Source organism: Schistocerca piceifrons, chromosome 8 (genome assembly GCF_021461385.2).
Source record: "Schistocerca piceifrons isolate TAMUIC-IGC-003096 chromosome 8, iqSchPice1.1, whole genome shotgun sequence".
NCBI classification, from domain to species: domain Eukaryota; kingdom Metazoa; phylum Arthropoda; class Insecta; order Orthoptera; family Acrididae; genus Schistocerca; species Schistocerca piceifrons.
The window spans coordinates 244,942,869-244,957,723 of record NC_060145.1 but is presented as its reverse complement, the minus strand read 5'-3'; positions in this window follow the sequence as shown (position 1 = coordinate 244,957,723).

The following is a 14,855-nucleotide window of genomic DNA, read 5'->3' as shown; positions in this document are numbered from 1 at the left end:
GCAATCATTTGGGAATTACTAAACCACTTCAGCTGCATTCAGTCCTCTATTATTAGATCACTACTGGTTTCGTGGCACTACAAACCACATCTTCAGGTGAACATATAACTAAAAAATTACAGCTGAAATGGTCTGAACTTTGTACCCAACATTCGGTGTGTGACAGAACGGAGCACCGCTACAAGGCGGTACGTCATACAATAAAACAGCCAGATTCCAACATCGTGGTTGGGCCCACTTTTCGGTCTATGACACAGTGCGCGGCCGCGTCCCCTGTTGGCGACTGCGTGTAGACCGGAGGTAGGTTATACAGTTTTTAATTGCTGTAATTGCCATTTCGATCATGTTGCTCCTATTTACAAGTTTCGGTGCGAGATTATTCTCTTAAATGTGCTCTTTATTTGCTACAGTTAGACACAACATGCCTTGTGAGCGATATATTCCGATGAAAGCTTCGGCTTTGGAGACTACTCTCACTAGGAATCAATACTGTGGAATTCCGATATAACACATAATACCTCATAACAATCACCACCTATTGCCACAAGACATTGGTACATTTGTGACAGTGGTGGATGACCAGTGGTGCAGGTGCTGATGGATACGTCGGTGACGCTTACGTCAACGTGATGCCGACCTCGAAATGTCGAAGAAAGCTTTAACCTTTACTCGGCCGAAAGACGTCCACGTGCTAATTACAGCTGTTGGTACCTGTGGCTCAAAGAGAAACGCTAAGCAGTACTCACGTTCGCCCTCTTCTTCCCAAGCATGGAATAGAAAAGCAACTGGAATCACTCAACAGAGGGAAGTCCACTGGACCTGACGGGATACCAATTCGATTCTACACAGAGTACTCGAAAGAACTTGCCCCCCTTCTAACAGCCGTGTACCGCAAGTCTCTAGAGGAACGGAAGGTTCCAAATGATTGGAAAAGAGCACAGGTAGTCCCAGTCTTCAAGAAGGGTCGTCGAGCAGATGCGCAAAACTATAGACCTATATCTCTGACGTCGATTTGTTGTAGAATTTTAGAGTACGCCATATTGAACACCTATAAAAAGTGTGGAAAAAACTTTTTTAATTTGCTGTTCATAAAATAATCATTATATACGTTTATTAGTTTCAGAAGTACAGACATGCCAAATCGGATGATTCTTTTTGATACACCCTGTATTTCTTTTCGTGGCCTGCATGCACCTTTCGTCTTACTATCACATTGTCAGCGGCTCTGAACTATATTTCGAAACAGTGAAGCCATTATCCAAAGAATTTTACCCCGTACGTTGTTATGTACTGCTCCATGTACCACACATTATCTGACACTATTTTAATTTTTTCTTTACATCGTTTTCTAGTTGGTAGATAATGTCGCAAGTAAGGAGTGAAACTGTTCAACTTTTTTCAAAAACAAAACCTTAGAACACTATTTCGATTTTATAGAATATGTTCTTTAAAAGCTACAATCTTAGTCTTTCTGTGAGATATGTTGATGTGGATAGAAACTTGACGGGGCAGCCACACCTCGCAACAGAGGTACAATTTGGCAGCATTGTGTTTCACCTTTCTTTACTTAATTTCAGGCAGATCACAGTAGCTCTAACTCTGGGTTTTGTAGGTTTGTTATAATAATTTTCCTTGGGTCAACGTAAAACGTTATTTAGCACAAATTTGGAAATAACGTTACATGGTTCATCAGTGTACAATAGGAAACTTTTGCGCTACTCAAATGTCTTAATCTGGCAATACTGACATTAAAAGTATTAATATATTCTAGGAGAGCACAAATCGGAGAAATGTGTTATCGTTATCTGTGCCGTTTATCACATTCAAAGGAATTATATTCGTAACATAAATGGTATATTCATTTTGTTGGTAGATGAAATTTTGCCGTTAGTCACAATCAAACGTTTTCGTATGCGATAAGAAAAGATTCTGAGTTATGCAATGATCACATTTGGAAACACGAATGTTCAGCATCAACTCTATACTTTTAGTTTTTATAGTTACACAGTTATGTGCAATTTCGCCATTTAGTTGACGTCAGGATGTAACATCATTGGTATGATGCGAGCCTAAGTGGTCGATATGTTACTACTTCGAAGCGTATGTGACGCTTTATGATGTCTACAACAAGGCAAAGGTGAGAACTAATTTCTCTCTGCATAAATACTCCAGATTATCATGTTATTGAAACAGTTCAACATGAGAATTTCTGTAATGAATTATGACTCCGTACAACAACAGCATCCAATAAGCTGAAAATGTATTTTGTCATAATTTCAGTAGACTGTGGCCACTTGCCTAATTATGCTGAATTCTCTTGTGACAACATCTACGGGATAATCTGCTGTTCACATTTCTATGTAAGAGGGTTAGACTAATTCTTGAATGTTTTACTCTCGTATAGCAGTGGGGAAAATGGCAGCTTTCTGCGCGAGCTATGATTTCTGTATTTGATTATGAAGATCAATTCTCGCTATGTAGGTGGAAGTTAATACAATATATTCGCGTTTTAAGGAAAATGTTAGTGAAAAGATCGTCCTGCAAGGAAAAACAACTTAACTTGTATTACTGGCACACTGACTACCGTGTCATACCTGTTATACTTCCACGTGATTTTCGAGCTGCCTTTTTAGAATTTCTTCAGTTCCTTCTCCCAACCGCGCAGCAATAGCGGAGAAGAGGACGGAAAATCGTAGTTTAGGCTACCTATTTGATTGATTTCTAGTTGTTCTAGGTGTTCTTTCAATAAAACACAGTCTTTGGTTGACCTTCCCCCACAACTTTTTCCATTTGATGACACCAATTACACTTGTTAGAAATTGTAATCCCTAGGTACTTGAACTGACAACTTTTGAATGTGTGACACATCGTGCAACCTAAATCTAACGGGTTATTTAGTAATGATGTGGAAGTCTTTACTGTTTCCATTGATTAGGGTCAATTTCCCGTTCCGTTCCTTTAAAAATTTGGAAATTTTTAGTCAGTACCTATGGGACCAAGCTGCTGAGTTCCTCGGTCCCTAAGCACTCAATCTAACTTAAACTAACTTGCGCTAGAGACAACATGCACATCCATGACCGAGAGAGACTCGTACATTCGACGGGGAGAGCCGCACCAACCGTGGGAATGCGTCCTAGACCGCGCGGCTACCCCGCGAAGCTCAATTTCCTGTTTTCACACCATAAAGAGATCATTTTGGAATTCAATTTGATCTTGAAAGGACTTTACTAATGGTAAACTATAGCAACACGGCAAAGAATATCAGTGATACTCCTCCCGAACAGGCCATGAAGATCCAACGGTACCGACCGGCCTCCGTGTCACTCTCAGCCCATACGCGTCGCTGGATGCGGATATGGAGGGGCATGTGGTCAGCACACCGCTCTCCAGGCCGTATGTCACTTTCTGATACCGGAGCCGCTACTTCTCAATCAAGTAGCTCCGCAGTTTGCCTCACAATGGCTGAGTGCACCCCGCTTGCCAACAGCGTTCGGCAGACCAGATGGTCACCCAACCAAGTGCTAGCCCAGCAGTACAGCGCTTAACTTCGGTGATCTGACGGGAACCGGTGTTACCACTTGTAAGTAGGCTGTTTATGTTCTCATGCTGGTAACGTCACGTAGCGCTCTGTATGAAAATCACTGACTGTGCTGTGTGCAGTCTGTGGCTGGTTTGCATTGTTGGAATCTGCTATTGTAGTGTTGGGCAGTTGGCTGTTAACAGCCCGTAGCGTTGCGCAGTTGGAGGCGAGCCGCCACCAGTGGTGGATGTCTATATCATGGACTGATATATATATTATGACTTTTGAACACTATTAAGGTAAATACATTGTTTGTTCTCTATCAAAATCTTTCATTTGCTAACTATACCTGTTAGTAGTTAGTGCCTTCAGTAGTTTGAATCTTTTATTTAGCTGGCATTAGTGGCGCTCGCTCTATTGCAGTAGTTCGAGTAACGAAGATTTTTGTGAGGTAAGTGATTTGTGGAACGTATAGGCTAATGTTAGTCAGGGCCATTCTCTTGTAGGGATTATTGAAAGTCAGATTGCGTTGCGCTAAAGATATTGTGTGTCAGTTTAGTGTTGATCAGAATAGGTAAAGACCGAAATGTCTGAGTACGTTCAGTTCTGCTCAGCTGTTTGAAAATCAAACAATGTAAGAGGTTTATCAGCACAGCAATTCATTAATTTTTCGAAGGGGACGTTTCATATGTCGACCCTTAGCCGAGGATACCTTACTGGAGTCTTCTGATTTTTTCTTGTAGTTTGTGTAATTAGTGTAGCTATTGTTTATTGCTAGCGCGTAATTGTAGAGAGAATCTTCTTTGTAGTTGTAGTTTTTCATTGTTGTACAGTACAACAGATGTGGCATGCACGTAAATTTGCACCAAGTATTTCGCAGCTGTGCTTGCAATTAATTAGATATTATTTTCAATGCCATGTTAATGTGTTTTCTTATTTTGCTCTTCAAATTGTGCTTTTCTGTGTTATCGTGTGAAATATTGTAGCAATAATGGCGTGTGAAAAACGTAATACTAGGCTCCGAAGTCAATTGAGAAATGACATTGAAGACGAGAGTAGTGTGTGAGCGCCACCGTGTAATAAATTATCTAATGTCCAACATTGTAATTTGGTAATTGTGCACAGGGAAATGGAGCGGGTGGCAAATAATGGTGCAGACAGTGAAACAATTAGTGAACAGGGAAGCATTATCGATCGATCGGTCGGCAACAGCTCGCCTCAGGATTCCGAAATTACAGTACACAATCTTGCAAATACTGTAGATTCAGGTTTTGCGTCCTCACCGTTTTCTCAAATAAGTCAAGACACCAATTCCGCTTTTCGAAATGCGAATTTTGCCGGTTCAAATGCACTGCCGAATAGCACTGCGGAACACGTTTCAGACACCAGTCTATTGTTATTACAATTAGTGCAACAAATGGGACAAAAGCTTCAAAAGTTAGACACAATGGAACAAACGCTTGAGCAAACACGTGAAGGTTTAACTGCTGAGTTACTTAAAATCGAATCGAAATGTCAAAAAGTCTGTAATGACGTAAAAACACAAATTTGTGAGCATTTTCAACCTATTTTTTCGCTTCATGAAAATGCATTGCAGAATCACGAAGCAGCCATAAAAGAACTGCAAACTATTGTTCATGAAAATCACGACACCTTGAAGCTAAAATTGACTCAGTTGCATCTACCGATTCGGTTACGCAACTTGCAAAAACTCAGGAAAACTTAAAGGACACAGTAGATGCAATTTCAACACAAATGGACATATTGAAACTTGGTTCAGAAAAACACACTGAGGAAATAAGTTCACTATCGGAGAAAGTAGCCGAACTTTCGGATCAGTTCACTAACTTATTTACAAAGGTAGATGATGATCTGTATAACACAAGACCCGTAGCCTTTAGAGACACATAAGAGTATGAACAAATCAGAAAATTCAAACAAAATCAAAATCAAATCAATATACAGTACAAAAGAGAAATCCGGGAAGTACAAGATCCGTTGCCAGAAGTAATACAAGAATTACATATTTCAGAGGAGACCTACGCTCCAATATTGGAAGAGGGACTTAGGAATACGGAAAAGCCACAAAATAATAACACAGGGAATTTCGGAAATTATGAAAGAAATTGGCAAGGTGCACCGAATTTTGAGATGGAACCACCGAAAAGAAGTAACAATGACCGATATGCGAATCGCCGACACGATGACTTTGACTATCAGCTGTTCTTTACGACACATAAATTCTAAACATTTAAGAATTCTGGTAACGACATTCATCCACAATTCTCTCATTGTTTTCCTCCCAACTGGTCATTAAAGCACAGATTAGAATTTATATGTGGCTACTTAGAGAATGAAACAACTGTAAGAATGCGATCGGTCATTCACGATTGTCACAGTGAAAGAGAATTTTATCATGCCTTCCTCTCAGCATATTGGTCTCAAGCTGCACAACACCGAGTAAAACATAGCATCATAATGATGAAACATTTCGAACAATCTGAATAATCAAATTACGTAAGAGGTTTCTCAGCACAGTAATCCACTAAACTTTCTAAGGGGACGTTCCACACTGCTGCAGGGCCGTTGGCAAACATTATCAGTGGGCTGCTTATATTTTCTCCTAAATAGTTTGTACAGATTAAGAAGACCTGAGGGTCTATACACTTTCTTGCGAAACCCCAGGTTTCATTTCTGTTTTACTACGTAGCTTCGAGCCAGTTACTATGAACTGTGACATTTCTAACCAGAGCTCATGAATGCAGTTTTTCAGCTGAGACGATGCTCCATAGAAGATCAGTCTGATTAGAAGCTGCTTGTGAGAGGTAGTGCCAAAAGCCTTCTGGAAATTTCGAAATGCGGAATCAACTGGAGCCCTCTGTCGACAGCACTCATCACTTTCGTCAGTTCCAAATTTGGGACACAACTTTAGCAGGCTACGGCCGCTGGTCCTCTACTCTGCTTACAACTGATTGATCGAATGTTCATCCGTTGTTTACAGTTGTTGGTTCAAGCTGCCACTGTAGCTACTACCCTGTCGCTAATACGTCAGATTAAAATCAGTCTCTGATCGTTTTTCACGGACGATGTTCTCTAAATCCATACTGCTTAAGTGTCGATAGACCGCTTGCTTCGAATTACTTCATAATGTTGGAACGAATGATAAGTTCCAAAAATCGTAACACAAACTAATGTCAATGTTATGATCGAATAATTCAGTGTATTACATTTATTCATGTATATCTGTTACCAGTGCATCTTCCCAGTCTTTAGGTTGAGAAGAGCACGGTGAAACTGGGTGTTAGAATCAAACCGGGTACATCCAGATCTCTGTGACTAGTTCTGCATCTGGTCCCATAATGCCCAGATATACTAGCAGCCGCCATGTTGGGAAGCCGTAGATAATTGTCAGTAGCCGACACACGATCTTTTTCCTCCTAGGGCTTTTTGAAGCTTTTCCCTAAATTTAATCCGTTGTTGGAGCGGTTTGGCGCAAACTCTTCCAGTTGTTGAATATACAACCTCTAACGATAAAATTCGGTGAATAGTCCTGTAACATTAGCGTAGATGAACTACAGTTATCTTACTGTCCTTTGAAATAGTCATCTCCCATAACTATGCACCACTGTGCTCTGCGATACATTTCGAAGAAACTTTGGACGAAGTCTTCCTTTAGGATGGTGTTCAAAAGCCACGTCACGTTTCGTTGAATGCCAAGAATATCGTCAAATCTCTTTCCTTTCAAAGCGAGTTTGAGTCAAGAGAATAGGAAGAAGTCTGGAGGATGTGGATGCAGTGAGTATGGTTGATGTTAACCCGCCCGGCTAGCCGCGCGGTCTAACGTGCTGCTTCCTGAGCGAGAAGGCCTGCCGGTCCCCGGCACGAATTCGCCCGGCTGATTATTGCCGAGGTCCGGTGAGCCGGCCAGCCTGTGGATGGTTTTTAAGTCGGTTTTCCATCTGCCTCTGCGAATGAGGGCGGGTTCCCCGCCGGAGTGGCCGAGCGCTTCTAGGCGCTACAGTCTGGAACCGCGCGACCGCTACGGTCGCAGGTTCGAATCCTGCCTCGGGCATGGATGTGTGTGATGTCCTTAGGTTAGTTACGTTTAAGTAGTTCTAAGTTCTAGGGGACTTATGACCACAGCAGTTGAGTCCGATAGTGCTCAGAGCCATTTGAACCATTTTTGAAGCTGGTTCCCCTTGTTCCGCCTCAGTTACACTATGTTGGCGATTGCTGCGCTATCACTGGCTCCACGTGCGCATACACCATAATTACTCCACTACTCAAACATTTGGTGTTATACTCGTCTGGTATGAGACGTGCCCGGGGAGAGGGGGGTCCACTGGGGGGGGGGGGGGGTGAATCACACAATAAACCTGGTTTCGGTGTGGGGCGGTGGTGGGGTGGGTGCACTAATGTGGCCTGTCGTGGGGTTGTGAACAACTGAGGGCTATGGCGGAACGAGGCCTCTCCGTCGTTTCTAGGTCCCCGGTCTAATACGCAATACACACAATGGTGGATGTTCAGGTTGCACCGACCCTTTTTTGCCAGATATTGGCTGTGTATGGGCGAGCGCTGTCGTGAACGAAAAAGTAGGAACCTTGTTGTGCGTACTGGAGTCGTACCCTGCATAGTCATTGTATGAAACTAGTCAAAACTTCAACTTATCTTGCAGCGTTCAACATCATTCCCTCAGGTAGAAATTCCTTGTGCATAATGCCTTGACCATCGGAAAAGGTGATGAGCATTCTTTTGATGCGTGATTTTTCTTCTCTGACCTTTTCTCGACAAGGTGAAGTGGGAGACTGCCATTCCATGCATCGCTTTTTCGTTTCATGGTCGTATCGGAGACACCAGGTTTCCTCCTCAGTGACAATACGGTTCAAGAATTTGGGTGTCGCATCCACCGTTTCGACCAAATCCTGTGAAGCCTTTAAACGATGGTGATGCTGTACTGGAGGTCGGGACATTCGCTGGCGCCAGCAAGCTGTACGACAGTGAAGCGTCGCGTCGCTCCGCTACCAGCACCTACTCCTCAATATCGCCCGGGAGAGACAGGAAACAATTTGGCAGGCTTATTAGGCGCGGAGATTGCAAGCGCGCGCCCGACCTACGGCGCTGCGAACCTGCCTCTGTGTCTCTGATATGGCACAACACATTTTGCCCTTCCTGAACTCCTGGGTAAGGATTTGTCGCACAGATTCACGCACAGTCACGCTTGGTTACTTAAGTATAGAGATACTAAAAGAGTTGCTGAATCATGGTGTGAATGGGGTATAATGCGATCTCTACTGCTCAACTGCACATAATCATCAAAATTCGTACCGACACGTGTTTCTATTCCATGTTTGTTTATATAGTACCAGTAGGAAAAATCTTACAAGCATAATTGTCCTGTTTTCATTCGAGACATTAAAATTCGTATAAGATGTTAGTGGTTCGTAGAAGGGAAGGAAACCCATCAGTCTGTTTGAAGAAATAATGTGGCCACGAACTGTTTGATTAAAGGGGTCTACCGAAAAGGTAAACTGGAATGTGCTAAACTTTGGACACAGAACATGCCGAATACTTGTCAGTTTCACATGATCTCACAGAATATGTAGTAGTGCTTGTATGAGTGCAATAAACTGATATTACTAACGAAGCTCTTCAGCTTTTAACCATATCCACGTAACTACGTAGGCAGTACTGCTTTCTCTGGTGGATACAGTAGCGCTGTTAAGAGACGTGAGTCGGCCGTCAAACGTACTCTCGCTTTCTCCTTTCCACTTCCCTATATTTAAACAGTCATTCACGTCAGACTAAACGTTAAACTACGTCTAATAGGTATTTACGCTGTCATATGCGCTGCAGAGTTACGTATGTGTTGAGACGAAATGCAAGAGCCGAGGTCAAGCACCGACATTCGTCCTGCAACTTGTGGTGCCCGTTTGCGCCTTGCCGCCCACGGTCTGTAACTGATGAGTAGGTCACGATCTGTCCGCATGGCTCCCCCAGGGCGACTCTATCGTAGAGACGCCGAAAAATGTGGCTCGATGACTGCCGAGCCGGAGTTCTCTGGAAACAATTATTACGTACTGAATAACAAAGTGAAATCATTGTGTATTGTCTGGAATGTTATGATATCGCAACACCACTATACACGTTCCTGATTCATTATATATTTTTTAATATGTGGATAATCTAAGTATATACTTCAAATTTATTGTCCCTCTTTTCTCTAAGAATACATATTCCTTATATCATTGCAAGCGACGAGCAATGTCTACAGCAAATATTTTGGTTGTAAGGTCAATGAAGTCTTCTCACTAACGCAGTGAAATATCACTTATCATTTAACTTCTGCACGTTAGGTTTCATAATCAACACGAACATGTTACATGTTGAAAACTGATGTGCCAGTTAATTTCAATTTACGAGGAGATGGTTTGTAGCCCTAATCATCAACAATTTCACCCTGCGTTTTTAACGATGCTATCTTAGCGCGTAGCTGTAGAATTGAATCACTTCGATTTTCCTGCCTTAGGTTCCGTACAAGTGGCACCTATGTTATAAGTATTTCGCAGTTCTATTACTGACCGGCTTCACTGCAAGAATGAGTATTCACAGAAGCCAATTGACTGATTAGAATCGTTCAGATACTCTTTAGCGCATTACAACAAGCATAGGGAATTAAAGTTCGCCTTTGTATAGCCCCCACGAGTAATGTAGGTACTACGTAGCTACAAATATACAAATGCATCCCACTGCTCGATATAAAATGTCTCCTGTCTGGACCATAAGCCAAAATTAGCCACGGCGAAGCTGTTGATCTGCTCGTGAAGTTATAACTTGCCTGTTAACTGTTGAAATTTTCGTAAATCATTTTTCATCGATAAGAGGATCTACCTACGTGGAATACCCTAGCAGGAACCTTACAGAAATGTTCCTAACTGATTTAGAAAACAAGAGTCTTAATGAAACCAAGAATTCCTGCAGAATTTTCTGTATTTTAGAAGGCATCTAGACAATTTCATTCCGTTGTACAGCAACAAAGTGAAAGTTACATAAAACAAATTAGGGAAAAAGTTAACCAAATGAACCCTAAAATAAAATTCACAATGACGTTCGAAAATAAGTTGGTACTAACATTCTAGACCTAACCATTTCGAAGCATAGTGGTAGACGTAAGTTTGGAATTTTTCAGAAGCCTACTAATACGGACGGAATCTAATTGAAGGCTCATGCCATACGAAGAAACAGAAACAGGAATATTTTTAGGTCATGTCGAACAGGATGTTGAAACTGCCCCTTGATGATGACGAAATTAAAAGAAGAACTTAATATTGCGTGAAAGGTGACAACAGAAGAAGCGTTTGGGGAAAATGATGCCGGTCGGCCGGGGTGGCCGAGCGGTTCTAGGCGCTACAATCTGGAACCGTGCTACCGCTACGGTCGCAGGTTCAAATCCTGCCTTGGGCATAGATGTGTGTGATGTCCTTAGTCTAGTTAGGTTTAAGTATTTCTAAGTTCTAGGGGACTGATGACCTCAGAAGTTAAGTCCCATAGCGCTCAGAGCCATTTTTGAAAATGATGCCACGAAAACGATTAATAAGTCCAAACAAAGAAAAGGACCTGCCACAAAAAACAGGAGACAATTTAGAGAGAGCAACCAGACAAAATAAAACATAATCCAGGTAATCCACAAAGGCATAACGTCAGGTAAAATTATAAAGAGTTTCATGAATATTAATTTCAATATCGGTTTTCAGACCAAACACTCTGTCCCGACTCCAAACTGGTCGCAGTAAATGTAAATTACTCGCTGCGGGAATATACCAGGCGTTCCAGAAGGAATGGTCATTATTCAAGAATTGACAGGAACGATCATAGGAAGCAAAAAATTCAAGTAAACATGGCCTTCAAAATGAATATCTTAAGAGATACTAGTACCTGATCTTCCATATCGTCAAATAAATATTTTTTACTGCAAGCTCTTTGCTTTCAATATTTTCGGAGAGGTTAGGATAGACCAGGTCAAGAAGAAATTGTCTGGTAAACAAGGGCTCCAAAATGCGCACCTCAAGAGTTATAACCTCTTGTCCAGTAGAGGAGATATGCTTCACAGTAGCGAAGAGGAGCAAGTGTTTGTACCAATTAAGGTGTACACATCAGACTGCACGCTTACTGGAAATTTTTGTCTTGTTTAGGTCCATACTGCCATCTCTGAAAACGTGGAAAGTCAAGAACTTGCAGTAGAAGAAGTTTCTTTCACAGTATGTAAGATGCAGTGTTCGTATCTCGTAAGGTAAGCATTTTAGAGCCCATGCATGACGGCCTTTTTTGCTTCGAATGATCGATCCTCTCATATACCTGTACGCTCATAGCCCAGTGTACTGAAAATTCCTACTGGGGCCTCTACGTAGATTGCAATGCGCAACCCTCAAGGTGAAATATATTGTAAGAACTGGCGCGTTAGTTTGCTACCCGAATGAAGGTACAGTCATATGAAAATGCGAAAATTGCCTTCGCCACACATTAGTTAACTATCAAAGACGTGGGCGAAAATACTGATAAATGCCTGCACGTGGTGCATAAAGTTCGCAAAGACGATCTACTAATTGGAAGAGATAATAATTTACTGTCATAAGAAAAGGGATTTTGGAAAGGAGTGAAGTCAGACTCCCACGGCCAAAGCGTTTACTATCCAATCTCGATAGGACAGGCTGTGTCGCATACGACACAGTAAGTGACACGTGAGTGCCAGCAGATGTCTTCCGTCGGGAGCGAATAACTGTTTCGGACGAGTTTAATAATTCTTGAATACATGTTTAAATAGACGCAAGTTCTCCATAGAACATGTGAAAATTAAGACCTTTAGTGGGCACCTTTTCAATTAAATACTGATCTTCTGTGGGCGCTGTAAAGAGCCGAGCGTTCGCCAAGTGTGGTGGACAAGCTGACTAGTGTGACGTCACAAGTTCGTCGCGGGGCCCGTACGTCTCTTTGGCCCCGAAGGAACCCACGGTGACGTCACAGTAAACAAGTAAAGCGGTTACCAAGGAAAACGCATCATATGGTCACTGCTTTCAGGTCAGCTGTTGTAACCTCCCCACAAAGAAATTTAAAGATATTATTTTTAAATGCTAATGGACATTGAGCTAAGTGTAAGCTCCCCAGAGAAATTTTGAAACACAATAGTTGAATGTTAACAAGAATACAACCTAACGTAACCTCCCAGAAAATAAATTCAATGACAATGACAATTAAACAAAAATTAGCAATCTGACCCAAGTATAAGTTCCTCACAAAAAATGAAAGTCAATTCAGTGATAATAAAATCTCAGTGACAATGAAAACACAAACAGATCGAAATGTCGATCTTAGGCCCTGTTCATTAATTAAACTGAAATTCTTACCTTAGTAAAGCTGCATCTGCTCTTATTTATTTTTGCCATGGTTTGGAGGAAATTGATTACAAAAATTTTGAATTTAAGGGAAGCTTTTCTTTAAGGAATATCAAGGGAATATTTCTTTCATTAAAGAATTCTTTGTTAAAAAATTGCTTTGAAAACCAAAATTATTATTGGGGCGATTATTGCACAAATGAGTTACAGTTAATTTACATTATTAGATGAGCGCATTTAAAAATAATATACCTCATCCTGAATCTTGACCAGAGTGCCATGTCGACGACCGCCGACTCCTCACACACAACTGTACTCGACTATTACTCCGGACCGACTACATCAGACAACTGCCCTGTCCTACTGCTACTGATAGACTGCCCTGTCCTACTGCTACTGATAGACTGCCCTGTCCTACTGCTACTGATAGACTGCCCTGTCCTACTGCTACTGATAGACTGCCCACTGACTACTGCTCGCAACTGTACTGCACGACTACTACTGACAGAGTCCCGCTCGCAACTCTCGCGCGGTCAAGCGCAAACTAGCCACGATAAATGGCTCTCTGGTCAGAGACTCTGCAATGCCTCGCCATCGCCGCCACACAACATACGTGTTTCATAACCCTCCACTAGGGGGGCAAAAATTTGGCAGCGATGGTGAGTCACTTGGACTTGCCAAGCGCGACAAAAATTTTTTTTTAATTAATCAACTTGTACAATTTACAGAATATTTAGATACATGAATTAAATGTTGGGCACATGCACCGAGTACAAAATATTACAGACAAAGACAAGGTGTGAGTACAAAACATATTCGCAGATCTGAAAAATGTATATACAAATTATTTGACAGATAACAAAGTGCACACGCACTGAAAAAATTCCTTAGCATTTTCAGAACAAATAAACAGAATGGCAAAAAAATCATGTTGACAAGTGACATGAGTGCACATGCACTGCAGTTGAGAACATATCAGCAAATGACGAAATGTATATACAATGAGTAACAAATGACATAAGTGCATACGCACTGAAGTATTGAACATACAGAATGAGTACAAATCATATTGAAAAATGAGAAAAATGCACAGGCACTGAAGTTCAGTAGAAAACATATTAACACATAACATAAGTACACTTGCACTGTAGTTCAGAACATATCATCAAAATAAAAATATATATACAATATAAAAGACAAGAGGGCACATATACTGTACTTCAGAATAAATCGAAAAAACGTCTTTAGCATTTTCACAACAAATAAACATAATGGCAAAAAAATCATGTCGACAAGTGACATAAGTGTACTCACACTGGAGTTCAGCAAATCGAAAAAAAATGTATATCCCATGAACATAAATGATGTTAGCAAAAAATGATCTTCACTATGTGACAAGAATTAGGATAAGAAAGGGAAGGGTTGCATCATGGTTGTAGCACTTTAGATTGCACATAGCTGTTCTGAAAGTCCATATCTTTCCACAGAAGTACAACACCAAGTGACACAATTTGAAGTTCTTTTCCCATCAGAATTTATCAGCGTAGCCAAGACACTGAACTGTAGTAGTAATATTCCATGCTTTCATTTTGGCAGTACAGTAGGTACACCAAACAGTGGGACCATAATAACGTCTTCATCGCTCACGGTGGTGGACAGCATGTCGTGTCAACACCACGCTCTTACAAGGCACACCAACGTAGAATTAGTGCAAAAACCAAATATAGTGATCCATGATCACTAGGATGGACAGGACAAAATGGATATTGCAGTAATCCAGGGTAGTTAGCTCATAAGGTGAAGGACATTAAGTCACATACTAGGCTTCATTGTTAATTACAGTAGTAGTTTGCGGCATTCATAGCCCAGTTATTGAACATTTCTGTACCAAGTATGTAGTATTACAGAATAATGTTCATAAAATTAAATTATTGGCATCTTGGGTAATC